A 15,027-nucleotide genomic window follows, 5' to 3' on the forward strand; every position below is an offset into this window, starting at 1 on the left:
CTGTATTTTACATTTGCACTTTTACAAGACACATTCATAAGACAGTCAACCATTTTTAGGGTTCATAAAAGTTGTATAAAGCATGTCGATATCTCAATTACTTTTCAAGATATGGACCAATGAACTTTGTTAGGGTCGTGGCTCTGGACATAAATGACCACAAATCAGCAACCGTAGGGCCGATCATCACAAAACTCACAGGATATGTTCAGATAGGTGCTCCGTATATACCTGGACAGTTTGATGTACATACGTCCCTAGGGGGCGCTACAAGCGCAAGAAAGGTGCTTAGCATTACACAAATTACACTATAAATCCCATATTCATTCTCCAATCATCACAAATCTCTCAGGATGTGTCCTCATAAGTAAATGAAACATGCCCTGAAAGTTTCATTGAAATCGAACACCCAGGGGCGCTATAAATGCAAACACACTGCAGGGGATAAAACACAATTCAGGCTACAAGATACAAATTGTTTGTCCAATCAACACAAAACTTGTGAAAAAAATGCCTAGATAAGGACCTCACACATACACTGCAAGTCTCATTCGAATTGACCACTAGGAGGCACTACAAATGCACAAAAGGAAGCTATTGATCATAAAATGTTTGTCCCATCCAGTGGTGCTACCAGGAGGGGCCATGGCCACCCTAATAACATTGGTGGCTATCTCAGTGCCCCCCCCCCCCCCCCCCCCCCCCACGGTGAGGAGTATATGCATATAATACAGATCTTTCAACAGTTCACTGGAGCTGTGTGAAGTTCCCTCCAGCTTCAAACGCTCGACAATAATCCCGGTCCCCAAAAAAACCTCCATCTCTGGATAAAATGACTACAGGCCTGTCGACATGATATCTGTAGTCATGAAGTCCTTTGACAGACTGGTGTTGGCCCACCTGAAGGACATTACAGGCCCCTTGCTGGACCCCCTGCAGTTTGCCTACAGGGCTAACAGGTCAGTGGATGATGCTGTCAACTTGGGACTGCATTGCATCCTGCAACACCTCGACTCTCCAGGGACATTTGCAAGGATCCTGTTCGTGGACTTCAGCTCGGCGTTCAACACCATCATTCAACACCTCCGCACCAAACTCACCCAGCTCACTGTGCCAGCTTCCACCTGTCAGTGGATTATCACATCCAGCACCCGGACTATTAGCACTGGTGCTCCCCAGGGGTGTGTGCTCTCCCCACTGCTCTTCTCCCTCTGCACCAACGACTGCACCTCAGGAGACCCATCTGTTAAACTCCTGAAGTTCGCGGACGACACAAGGACGGTGATGAGTCGGCCTACAGTCGGGAGGTTGATCAGCAGGCTCTCTGGTGCGGTCAGAACAACCTGGAGTTTAACACTCTCAAAACTGTGGAGATGATCGAGGCCTTCAGGAGGAGCCCCCCAACTCTGCTCCCTCTGTCTCTAATCAGCCACCTGTTTAGTGGTTACCAATTATTTATTCATCATTCTCTATCTCAGTGCTGGTCACACTGTTCATACTGCTATATTGTCATATTGTATATACTGTTTACCAAACCCACCTACCTCAAGTACATAACACCTGCACATAATACTTATTGTACTATTAATACTTAATCCAGCATCCTTTGCACTATGCTCCATCGCATGTATTCATGTATGTGTACCTGTATATCACATCCACCTCCAAAGTTGCAGGCCAAAATCTGGAAAGTGAACCTTAAGTTAAGATTAACTTTGCCAAACTACTACTTCTCAATGTTAAGAGTGAACCTTCACACTCAATAAAACAAAACGTTTCCACCATTTGGGGCCACCACTTTAACTGTCAGCTTTGTTAAAACAGTTTGCTATTGTTCGAAGCAGATTCATTTCACTGCTGTCAGCACCACAAATCACAGCAATGTTTTCAAATTAATCAAGTCTGAAATCTTAAATGTAATCGGGGTCTATCTCTTTACAGTAGGGCTAACTGATGCGGATGTACAGTATATGTTCGTACAAACTGGATTATACAATGTATAGTAGGAGTAAAAAGGTACAGATTAGGTACATAAGATATAATCTATCCTCGATAAAAGTAGTAGGAGCTAGTGAGTCAGCTCCACTCATGATAGAGCAATGTAATGTAGTTTTCTTTCCCAAAGTCTGTTTTATTCAATCATGTCACACCTCCAGTTTCCTACGTTACTCACTCATCCACGCATTCTATGAGACTACGCCATCTGGCACCCACAGCACTGCCATGATAGCTGCCTCATTCTCTGCAGACAACAGAGACAACCCCTTTGTCAAAGATTTGGAGAAGAGGCACTGCGGGTTGTGAACGCTGTCTGTCCCCCCAGATGTAGGCAACCCTCTCATTCTCAATTCCCCAGTTGAGAACTATTTCTTTTGACTTGTTGTGACGTTGTCCCATATTTGTCAGTGCCGTCACTTCAGTCACCCTATTGTGCCGCGCACAACTTCATTAGGAGTTCTGCGTCACAGGTGTTCGGGGGAGGGACACCTCAGCGGGAGAGTTCTCAAAGTGCAACTCAAAGTGAGTTTTGCAGTTGCTTTGGTGAGAGCTCAAGTGATCTCACTAACTGTTAGAGCAAGGATTTAGTAATCACTGGCAGAATATCATTTTCTCTAAAAGCTGAGTTCTAAAGACCCAAGATGAATAATTCAAACACACCTTAAAAAATTTAAAACGATATATCCAAACAAGGCCCCCAAAACACAAATACAATAGAAAATGAGACAGATATTACTGCTACTGTTCAAATGCTGCTATCTCTCCTCTCAGGCTGATGCAAAAAGTCACAATACAATGACAGCATCCATAGTTTCAACCTGAGCTACTACTCCTGGGTTGCCATTTGCTGTCATAAATGCTTCACAACAAAAGTGTAAAAAGGTACCACTTGTGCCTGTGGCAATATTGCTACACTATAATGCTTTATGGCATGTAGTTCTGTGTTTGTGCCAATACTTCCACAGGAGATATTAATATCTTGAATTACTTGCCAGCTTTCTGTACTGCATGACAAACAGTAGTAGAAGAGGGTATGAACTTTGCTCCTCATGGCTACATTTGATTGCTGCAGTGTATGCCACAGATTATGGTAGAGTACAGCTACTTCCCTGAATTTCTGAGGGAACATAGAAAACACTTCATCTAGATGCAGAAATTAAATTAAATGAATAATCGCGGATAATTAAATTTTTGCCAGTCTTCTGACGTTGTTAGGGACTCATCCATTTTGACTTGTTCGCTTAAAAATAACTGATGCATGTATCTTTCTGGATTTATTATGATTTGAACATTTTCCAAGGGTTTTGAGAGCTTTCAGAATATTTTTAAATAATATCTGTGCTCAGTTTGCAAATTTCCAAAACTTACATAAGAATATTCATAATATACGGTAATCAGCACTTGTCAGACTGCAGCTCAAGGTGTTCTTGAAAGTATTGGCAAGTCAGAGAGAACACAAAAACAGTATTAAGAGCAAATATCATTGAAAAACATGCACATGTACAATGAATGTGGTTTTGTGTGTGGGGCTGTGGACTATGGGCTGAGAGGGGTGTTGCCATAAATACTAGAGGTGCACCATTTTCTTGACCGACTCCGATTTCTAATCTTTTAAAAATTCTGGCCAATTCCGATTTTCTATCTATAATGGACTATTTAAATAAAAAACTTCTTACTTTATTTCTTTGGATCCCCATTAGTGCCAACATAAGCCTTGGCTACCTTTCATGAGGTCCATTCAATTGTATGTTCATAATAAAACTTTCACATTTTCTCCAAAACTGCACCAGGTAACAGGACCTTCTTTCACCCTCACTCTAAAACAAATCTCAAAATAAGATAGTGCTCTGGGTTAGGCTACTGGACAGAGTTTTTTTGTTCAAATAAATTCCCACTGAAAATGAATTGCAGTGTTTCCTACAGAATAAAAATATACCTGTCATGGGGATGGGGGTATATTTGTACATTTTATTTCTGCCCAAGTTAAGACTATGTGTGTGCTTAGAGGTATTACAAATCCTCTTCACCGACGGTGACAAACTTCCATGTGGATGACTTCTTTTAGTGTGTGTGTGTGCACTGTCTATACTGCTGTGTGCATGACGAGAACCATAGTGCCACCAGGCCTGTAAATTGCAAAACAGATGTCAGCTGTTAAGTTGCATGTCATTCTTGATCAGGCAGCAACAAAAATGGTATAACACTTTGTTTACAAAATGTGAGTGAGTATCCTATTAGAAGAGGTGGTTATAGTAATAGTGACAGTTTATCCCTTTATGTCATTGAAGCCTGTGTAAAGTCTGTTTCTGTGTGGACAATAGCCAACGGTCCTCCTCAATCCTCTGCATTAATTCAGCAGCAGAAAATTTCTCCCTCCTTCCATCTCTGCCAACTGCTTTTTTGCTAGGTGTCATAAAACACTTAAAATAGAGGCAGACTAACAATGAGACAGATGCTAGGGGCTACATATTTTGTGAAAGCTGCTGCAATCTAAGTTGAAAGCCTGCAAGAGTCAGGCAAACACTCTCGCTGACGCTGCTACATTATAAATGGAAACAAAATAGGCATGGCTGTTTTATCATTAGCTCCTCTGTGTGAATGTGAGATCAATGCAATCTGTGATCTTATCTGGACAGAGAGAGTCTGAACTTTCAAACTTCATTAGGTACAGCAGTGGCGGCGATGGCTCAGTAGATGGCTTTGTTGCAATATTAATAGCACAAAACGTAGCACTATGTATTATCAGAGTGTTTACACTGACAGACACTTTTTGGGAAGTTAGAAATGACTCCAGTGGAACATTCTCAATGATGCTTTGAATAGTTATTTCTCAATAATAAAACACAACATACCATGTGCCATGTTGGTAGAACAGTTTAAGTAATTCAAACAAGCCACACTAGATTGGGTTAGGAAGGTTTGGAGGACTACAACATGGCTGCACAGACCTCTGGGTTGAAAAGGTATTGCTGTGCATTCATGTGGTGTCGGAATAATCGGGGAAAAAATTCAAGGGAACGTCCCCTGAAGTGGGGAATACAACTCGAAAAGTCTGAGAAAATTTTGGTACACGACTTGCAGAGTTATGTCACACAAACATGGCGGACAACATGGTTGATATTTAGAAAAGTATGATTAATGGTATGAAATCACATATAGTATATAGGGATGAAACGGTATGCAAATTTCATATCACGATTATAGTGACCGAAATTATCTCTGTTAACATTATTATCACGGTATTGTAAAAATGTGCCGAAAAATATTAAAAATGTACTGACACACACCCTATTTGAAACTCGGCTATTAATTGAAGTTTTACGGTACTAACCGTCGGGGATTTTACCATGGTTTATCATTAAACCGGTAATCGTTTCATCCCTAGTTGCATATTCATCGTACACCATTTCTAAAATTGTATTAGGTTTAAACGGCTGGTTAGCTGTCCAAGCAGAGTGGCCTACATTAATTAGAAAAGCTATTTATTAGCAGTATTTGCAATACAAGCAATTTTTTTGTGGTTTCAAGTAATGGTACAGTAAAAACTCCGGAACAAAATCAATTTGTAATAGTAAATCCATCGCCATCGATGAAGTTCAAGAATTGCCAAAAAAAAGTACAAAACTGTCTATTATGAAGCAGTAGTACAAATTGTCAAAACGTCTGACATGTAACAATTAAGTAAAGACGGATGTCTCTAAGTCCATGAAATTCAAAATTAGGCTACTACTACAACATAGTGTTCCAATTCATTTTTACTTTGACGCTATAAAATCAATAATCTCTGACTAATGTAAGAGGAGGTTTCAAATGGTTGACATCCGAATGAATTTACAGTAAATAGGGAGATTCTAAGGTTTGTTGGAGATGCATCTCTGAAAATAGTCAAGTCCTGTTGGAAGCCCCAAGGAAGTTGTTGGAGACGTTAAACAGAACCTCTCCAACGTTAATGGCCTGTGTGCTGTGGAGACAACTTTATCATCCTCACCCCAAACGTGTCTCATGTGGCTTCTTCCTCACACCGCTTACATTTGATTAATTCACAGCTGTATAATAAATATAATTAATTCCAGCTGAGGCATTAAATTACCTGTAATTAAGCCATTGATTGAATGTTCTGATCTAGGTAATTGATTTTATTGTCCATTCATTTAAACCAAAATCTTCAGCGAGGGGTAGAGATTCAATGACTGCTGCCATCCAACAAAGAGAAAGAGCTATTCGTCTTGCTGGATCTGATATGGAACATCTTTAATGTGGGTGCAGTAATGTCAATCGAGTTACCACTTGTTATGTTTCAGCACTGGAAATACCACCCTGTATAATTTCTATGATAAGTGAAAAAGACAACAACCATTGACTGAGTGTCTTGTCTGTCTACATGAACATTTTCAGAACCTGATTTGGATAACTGAAGGTTATACTGAACAATGCAATTATCATGTTACAAAAGCAGACACTGTAGTCTTTGGCCTGGAACTAACAGTTTTGAATGATTGTTTTAATTATTTTAGTTTGAGATTTGTGGTGGCAAAAATAATTCAGATATGCGACAGATAGTGTTTTTGGAGACTCCATATAAGCCGCAGTCTCTCTTCTGTAATTTTTTTTTATAACCTTCTGCCCCTTTGAATACAGTTTAGGTTCCATTATGGAAATCTTGCTGCTCAGTTATGCATGCAACCTCCCTGTTTTCCACAAACTACATGACATTCCTTCACAAAAACACTGGAGTTGAATAATTAAAGAGGACTATTTTGTGTTAATGCATTTAATTATAATGTTGTCATGATGGAATAAATAATTCATGACGACTGCTTTTTTGCTTTATTCAAAGTATCTACAATTCAAATGCAGTCATTTACTTTTTTTACTCCCCACTTTAGGTTCATGGAGAGTTTTTCATAACCAAGGGGAAACAGCTCTTTAATGACTGCAGGCACCTGATGCGTTTGAGAGAGCTCCCTCAAACTCTAATTACGTTTTTCCTAGAAGTTTATTTTGATTGTTTCTATGGACTCTTAAGAATTAAAAGAAAAAAAAAAAAAGAAAAAAGAGAGTGGTTAATTTTTAGGCTGTTACATAATGTAGTGTCCTTGTTTCCACACTGACAGCAGGACTCAAAGCATATAAATGTTTAAAGTTAGCCATGAAATAACCATTTTCTCTGCTAATTAGGAGGCCACCTCTGTTGTACTTCCCTTGCCTTTTTGTCTCTGGCTGCAAATTTCTATCCAGCAATCTGGTCAATAGTGAGAAGTTGTGATTGGTCCACTTTAAAGTTTAAACCACCACTAATTGGCTGGATATAGAAAAATTTGTAACATTTGTTCCCCTTAGAAAATTCATCATGCATAGACAACCGATTAACATTCGGAATGAACAAATTAATTAGTAAATGAATAAATCAACGTTGGTGGAGTTCTGCAAATTACATGAAGGTGTGGCAAGACAGCAGCTAACCCCATCTCATTCACATAAACTACATTCTGGGCTGTCCATCCTTAGCTGTTCAGTGACACACTGAGGTGTGAGAATTGTGCAACTAGATCATTTAAAACATTTGACAGTTGAATTGTAACAATCAGGTACTAGTGTGCAAAACTGAACATGAAAGGTTTATTCCCAAAAGTAGACTTAATATTTTCTGTATTTTTGTTTTTAACTGGGTGTCTTTTCACTAACTGTGTGCTCACACAGAAAATGAAGTGAATTTTTAGCAAGGCGCGATTACATACAGGTGCACCTAAAGAAAATGACAATGTCATGGAAAGGTTTTTTTCTGTAATTTAATTCAAAAAGTGAAACTTTCATCCATTCTAGATTCATTATACATAAAGTGAAATATTTCATTTTTTGTTTTAATCTTTATTACGACATACAGCTCTTGGAAATCAGAAATCCAGTATCTCAAAATATTATAGAATTTTAGAATTAATTAAATTTACAATATAGAAATGTCATCCTGAGAAGTCCTCTCTCTGTTCAGCTTATTAACTCAAAACACCTGCAAAGGTTTCCTGAGCCTTTAATCTCTCAGTCTGGTTCAGTAAAGTTCAAATTAATTTGTCCACTATATTAAATTTTTTTGAGATGCACCTGTACAAAGTCAATGCAAAGACGCAAATTGGCACCGGGCAACATGAATTAAACGAATACGCAAAAGTATTTGCCTGGGTTTGTTTTTTGTTTTTTTGATAAATTTATGCAATCAAAAACTAGTTTAGACAAACTTAGTTATGTGTTGTTTCAAATAGGATCAACACATTTACTATCTCATAGATTGCCAGTGTTTCTGCTAAAGAACATGTGTAAAAGTGGAGATCCTACAGATGTAAACTTTTGTGCTGGATTAACAAAGTTCATTTAACTATCAAGAACATATTTCTATTTAAATAGTGTGCAAGACCAAGTCACTTTTTTTTTTTCCTGCATACATTGTTCTCTTCATGACAATGTAAAAGTCCTAGATATTGTGGACTAGCAACTCGACATACAGCGGCAAACAGGATTTATCATCAGTGGGAAATATTTCATTTGAAATTTGGGAAAACCTAAATATTTAAAAAAATGTACAGATTACCAGTAAAACAGGCAGGGAAATATTTTATATTTAGAAAAGAGGAAAGACTAAAGTGGACAAGAGGATACCTGGGCACATCCTTGCAATGACCACTGTGACAAGGTGACTCAAGGCAAGTAGTCACTGTGAGGAATCTTGCTGATGTTTTGCAGCCCAGATCTTAAAAAGGATTATATAAATCAAGTCATCACATAAACTTGAAAAAAAACACCGAAATGCGGTCGTATTTGCAAATTTGCTTCTAGAACAACTCAGATCTTTGTATGTGGTTGAAATAACTCGCTTATAGAAAACAAAATTACTAAACTAAATTCTGCTCCACCATCTATTGTTACTTCAAATGACAATAACTTGAGTGGATATGTCAAGGCAAAGACAAAAGTTGAAGAGTTGTGAAAATTTAATGATTCACTTTCTTTTGAGAGGCTGCTAACGTAACAGAGGACTCTGTGTTACAACTCGGCACAGTGCTGCAGAGAGCTACGACTTATTTTCTTCTTTTTTTTTTTTAAATAATGCCATGCTTGCCCTTTGCTAATCTCCACTGCAACAGCAGCAATGTCATAACTTCAGAGCATGAGGTTTACATGCTCTTCCTGTACCAATGAGCTCTGGAGAACTCTGTTTACCCAAACCTCAGAAAGTTAAAAAGGACAGCTTAATTGGTTTAAGAAATATTCCAAAAAGCATGCACGCGCACACACACTTAACTGTTTGTTGAAGTGCTTCTAATTGCATACATCAGCATGGGAATTCTAACAAATGGAACCAACAAAATGTCTAATTGTGCACAAATGAAAGTATTCATATAGTGTAGATATAGACTATTTTACTGTACTAGTTCGAAATTAACTGCATACCCCAATATCTTACACTTTCTAAAAACACTCACGCAAAAAAAAAAAGTCAATGTGCGCGTGCGCACACACACACACACACACACACACACAGCTTTTGTCCCTTTTCTCTGCACAGACTAGAGAAATGGATAGAAACTTTCTATATCTCAGGCTTTTCTCTCATCTTTCAGCCAACTGCTCTTTACCAGCCTGCAGTAGCTTAGGTGAGAACTTCCTCTGTACTCCCACCTTCAGCATTTCCTCAAAGTCCCAATCCAAATCCCAACCAGGATAATCCCATCCCTCCACTCTGATGTACTTCCATTTATCCTAGCCTTGTACTACTGCCAGCTCAGTCCCGTGTTAGGGAAAAGGAGAAAGAGGATTTCTTCTGCTTTCCCCTTGCTCGGGCACATCACTGAGGTTGTAAGTCCGTATCGCCTTGGAGCTACACAAAATCTGCTCAATGTCACCCCTGTACTGCCTCAGGACACAATGCCCACTTGGTTGTTATCATGCCATTTCCAGCCGTGGGTTCATCTGAATAACTTAAAGACCAGAAATAAATTCCTGTACTATGTCAGCAACCAGAAAAGTCCTGCAGTACAATAGCGTAACAACGGTAGCCATAATCAAAGGGCCCCCTACATATCTTGCATCAGTGCAGTTGGGAGAAAAAAAAATGCAAAGAAAGTACAGCAAGCTGTCAAATAAAGCCATTGCTCTGAGATAAATATTTCTTTAATATTTTGCTGAATAAGTGTGGAGAAAATGGCAGTGTAACACCCTATCTTGTCTGTGACAAAAACTATTTTGAGTTTCCATTAAGCCAATATTAAAATGCATCAGCTGCATGCAAGATTACAGTCATGTTTACATCCCTGAAGCCAATATACAATATTACTCTCTACTAGAGAACAATAGACATTCAGTGAGCCCTACCACCATCAACACTCGCACAAAAACCAACCACAAGGGAAATATGTAACCCTCACATGAGTATTCATGTCACGTCACCACTACATTAAAGCTGATGATACACAGAGCAACTTTTAGAGCAATCGTGCCAGGGCAACGTTGCCGTCAATGGTAATGAGTAAAGATTACTACCGTAATCCCCTTCCCTCACCACTATCCATTCAAAACATAGTTGGACTTGCCACTAGCAAGACTGCCCAGCAACATTGCTCAAAATGTTGCCTCGTGTATCATCAGCTTTAGGGTCAAGTCTAGCAACAACCAAAATAATTCAAACAACCAAAGAAAAATATAACTACAACAAACCACTGCACATACTGCAGCAGAAATTAGCACCCAGCAAACAAGCAAAAAACAAAGTGCAAAAGCAAGCAAAGAAGTGTCGTCAGCCCATTGCATAAGCACACAAACTAAGCAAAGCCAAGACATCAGCTCATAACATGCACATGAGCAAAAAGTAGAAATTGGGCACTTACCTTGGTGAAGCAGAGTACTGATACCCAAGTAACCTCTTTGGGGATAGGGTTTTTGCAGTCAGGGCCCCTCAGCTTTGGAACCACATTCCTGAAGAAACTTTATTCAAGCATTTTTATTAATGCTAACACATGGCTTTATTTCCAACATGTCTTATTTATTTTCTATGTTGTTTGTGTTATATTATTCTAGAGGTACTTGATACCATTTTATTTTTTGTATAATTTTTAATTGAGTGATTTGATTTGCCTCATTGCAGTTGTTAAATGTTGTAATCCTGATTAAACCATATATCACGTTGTAACCTTGTTCAAAAAGTTGTTCAAAAAGTGCTGTAAAAACAAAGTTTATCATTTTTATGGTCTACCCTGTGTGTGGCACAAGCCATGTTGAGGTTCCCATCAAGCCAACATTTCACAACTGCATAAATCAGCAGCATGAAAGAATCAAAAAGCAAGTCAGACAACAGTTAAAATAATGCCACAACTTACCATTGTACATTCTGCACATACGTAGATGACAGCAGAAGAAATAAGCAGCCAAGCATAAAGCAGCAAAGCAAGCCAAGCGTCCATATTGCGAAGCACAAAAACAGACTAAACAAAGCCAAGGTGACAATCACTACATAGACATAAGCTTAAGAGAGACAATGAAAAACAATAAAGCAAGCTGCCTTCTGACAAAACAGTGACTTTCTCATGAAGTAAATTGTACAGAGAGATAACAATGTGATTGGGTTGCATGCAAGACCACAGTCATGTCTGCATCTATAAAGCCGACATATACTATTACATTCTACAAGAGACCAATAAGAAACCCGTAAGCTGACCAACAATATCCACCACCTCCATCTGCAAAAAAAGACAACCATAACAGAAATAGGCATGTTCTTCAATAAAACCATTACACATACTACACATAGATGACAGCAGTGGAAATTAGCAGCCAGCAAACACAAAACAGGCCTTCAACAAAAAAAGCTGCATCAGCAGCCACACCGTCAAGTACACAAACAGTAAATGAACAAAGCCAAGATAGCAACTTCTGATATGCATGTTAGCAACAGCAGTAAACAGAGTGCTGATACCCAAGTAATCTCTTTAGGAAGAGACGCAGCAGTCCCAAGCTGCAGAAGTCACACACTGAAAACTTTAGCTTTCGGCTTGAAGCAGCCTTTTGAGGCCGAGAGCGGATATCACAAATGGCTCCTCCAGTAAGCCGTCTCAACCCAAAATTTTTGGACTGTTGGCTGTGTGAATATTAAGTCTGGAGAAAATGTGAACATGACAACCTACCTTGTGTGTGAAAAATAGCCATGTTGAGTTTACCATGAAGCCAACATTACAGGGAAATGATTTAAATGGGGTGCATAAAAATAAATTTATTTTTTTTTACAAAGTCATGGCGAAAAACCAGGCAAATATGTTGAAGACCCTAATGCTCAAACATGAATATTCACATTTCACAATGTCATCAATCAACAGCATTAAAGCATCACATGACAAGTCAGACAACAACCCAAACAACGCCAAATAAATACCACTGCAGCAGCCAGCAGAGAAGCACAAAACAAGCATAAGACACTAAAGCCGGACAATAAATTTCCAAGCTTGCAAAGAGAGGAGTGAAGTAAACCATCACATTGCTTTGAGTTGAATATTTCTGATGATTTGCTGTGTGTGGGGAAAATGTGAATATGGCAACCTACAAAAAAAAAAAAAAAAAAAAATTCACAGTGAGTTTCCATGAAGCCAATATTACAGCTAATTTATTGTGTCAACAAGCACGACTGCAGTCATGTTTACATCTTTGAACTGAACATACAATATTACTCTCTACTAGAGACCAGCAGGCAACAAGTGAGCCCTCACAACCATAACACTAGCAAAAGATAACTACAACAATCCTCAAACACTGACAGCATGAAAGCAACGTAATGAAAGAAAAAAATATATATAAAAACAATCTGGAACAACCACTAAAAGAAAAATAAGCTAAAAGACAACCACTGCATTTAGCATTAAAACTGCATTAAACATCAATATTACAACCATATTGTCAAGCACACAAAGACTGACTGGATAGACCCGAGATGACCATCAGCACATGGATATGAGTTTAAAAGAGAGAATGAAAGAAACATGCATAAAAACGCCAAAGCAGTGTTGGCAGCCAAACTGTCAAGCACAAAAACACTGCCTGACAACATGCCAGTTAGCAGCAAACAGCAACAAATGTGCACTTACCTTTGTGAAGCGTGGCACAAGCATTGAGTATTCCTCCACAAAACCATCCTAAAGCAACATTTTTGACACTTTTGCTTTGCTGTTGGCAGGTGAGCTAGCTTAAAAAACACAAAATGCTACCTGAACAGCAGCAGGTGTTTTCAACAATGTCATGGCAAAGGATGAGTGGGTGGAGCATCCTAATTAAGGCTTGGATCCCCCCCCCAAGAGGCAAAAGCAACAGTTGAGGGGGGTCTTTCTTACATGTGATTGTAACTATTACAATATATTTCCCATATTCATGCCCTGTATTCAAGAATCTTGAAATACGATTTCAGACACCCCTAAAATGGATCATACCATTTTGTAACCCTGACGTTAGTTGGCCATCTTTAATCTACCTGCATAACTGGTAGCTGCTCTAGTGGAGTGCGAATGGAGACAGTGGAGGTTAATGTCAGTAGCTATCTAGCTTCTTCAGTATACTTAACTTTGCTACCTTCAGAGTTTCGTACTTAGTATTTCTTTAATTTAAAATGAGCCATCTGATGTTAGCTAGCTGATATCCCACCATATCATTTCATTACCACTATAAAATATTCATATTTTTTTTATCCAATTGTTAGCTAACACCGGTGCTTAAGCATGAGCAGTGAAATTGAGGATTAGTTATTGTAGATATACACTGCTCAAAAAAAAAAAAAGGGAACACTAAAATAACACATCCTAGATCTGAATGAATGAAATAATCTCATTAAATACTCCTTTCTTTACATAGTTGAATGTGCTGACAACAAAATCACACAGAAATTATCAATGGAAATCAAATTTATCAACCCATGGAGGTCTGGATTTGGAGTCACACTCAAAATCAAAGTGGAAAACCACATTACAGGCCGATCCAACTTTGATGTAATGTCCTTAAAACAAGTCAAAATGAGGCTCAGTAGTGTGTGTGGCCTCCACGTGCCTGTATGACCTCCCTACAACGCCTGGGCATGCTCCTGATGATGTGGTGGATGGTCTCCTGAGGGATCTCCTCCCAGACCTGGACTAAAGCATCCGCCAACTCCTGGACAGTCTGTGGTGCAACGTGGCGTTGAGACATGATGTCCCAGATGTGCTCAATTGGATTCACGTCTGGGGAATGGGCGGGCCAGTCCATAGCATCAATGCCTTCTTCTTGCAGGAACTGCTGACACACTCCAGCCACATGAGGTCTAGCATTGTCTCGCATTAGGAGGAACCCAGGGCCAACCGCACCAGCATATGGTCTCACAATGGGTCTGAGGATCTCATCTCGGTACCTAATGGCAGTCAGGCTACCTCTGGCGAGCACATGGAGGGCTGTGTGGCCCCCCAAAGAAATGCCACCCCACAACATTACTGACCCACCGCCAAACTGGTCATGCTGGAGGATGTTGCAGGCAGCAGAACGTTCTCCACGGCGTCTCCACGTGTCACGTCTGTCACATGTGCTCAGTGTGAACCTGCTTTCATCTGTGAAGAGCACAGGGCGCCAGTGGCGAATTTGCCAATCTTGGTGTTCTCTGGCAAATGCCAAACGTCCTGCTTGGTGTTGGGCTGTAAGCACAACCCCCACCTGTGGACGTCGGGCCCTCATACCACCCTCATGGAGTCTGTTTCTGACTGTTTGAGCAGACACATGCACATTTGTGGCCTGCTGGAGGTCATTTTGCAGGGCTCTGGCAGTGATCCTCCTGCTCCTCCTTGCACAAAGGCAGAGGTAGCGGTCCTGCTGCTGGGTTGTTGCCCTCCTACGGCCTCCTCCACGTCTCCTGATGGACTGGCCTGTCTCCTGGTAGCGCCTCCGTCCTCTGGACACTACGCTGACAGACACAGCAAACCTTCTTGCCACAGCTCGCATTGATGTGCCATCCTGGATGAGCTGCACTACCTGAGCCACTTG

The 15,027-nt window shown here is 39.8% G+C and overlaps 1 long non-coding RNA gene across 1 annotated transcript in view; it reads right to left on the minus strand.

The window, feature by feature from the left end:
* Window positions 1–13,254, minus strand: part of LOC123961717 — a 40,494-nt gene extending 27,240 nt beyond the window's left edge. Inside the window, exons 1-2 of the long non-coding RNA XR_006822761.1 lie at window positions 13,119–13,254; window positions 10,875–10,971 (exon numbers count right to left, since the gene is read on the minus strand). This is a non-coding gene — a long non-coding RNA (uncharacterized LOC123961717). The remainder of the gene's footprint in view (window positions 1–10,874; window positions 10,972–13,118) is intronic.
* Window positions 13,255–15,027: the final 1,773 nt, after the last annotated feature.

Source organism: Micropterus dolomieu, linkage group LG22 (assembly GCF_021292245.1).
Source record: "Micropterus dolomieu isolate WLL.071019.BEF.003 ecotype Adirondacks linkage group LG22, ASM2129224v1, whole genome shotgun sequence".
Lineage (NCBI taxonomy): Eukaryota > Metazoa > Chordata > Actinopteri > Centrarchiformes > Centrarchidae > Micropterus > Micropterus dolomieu.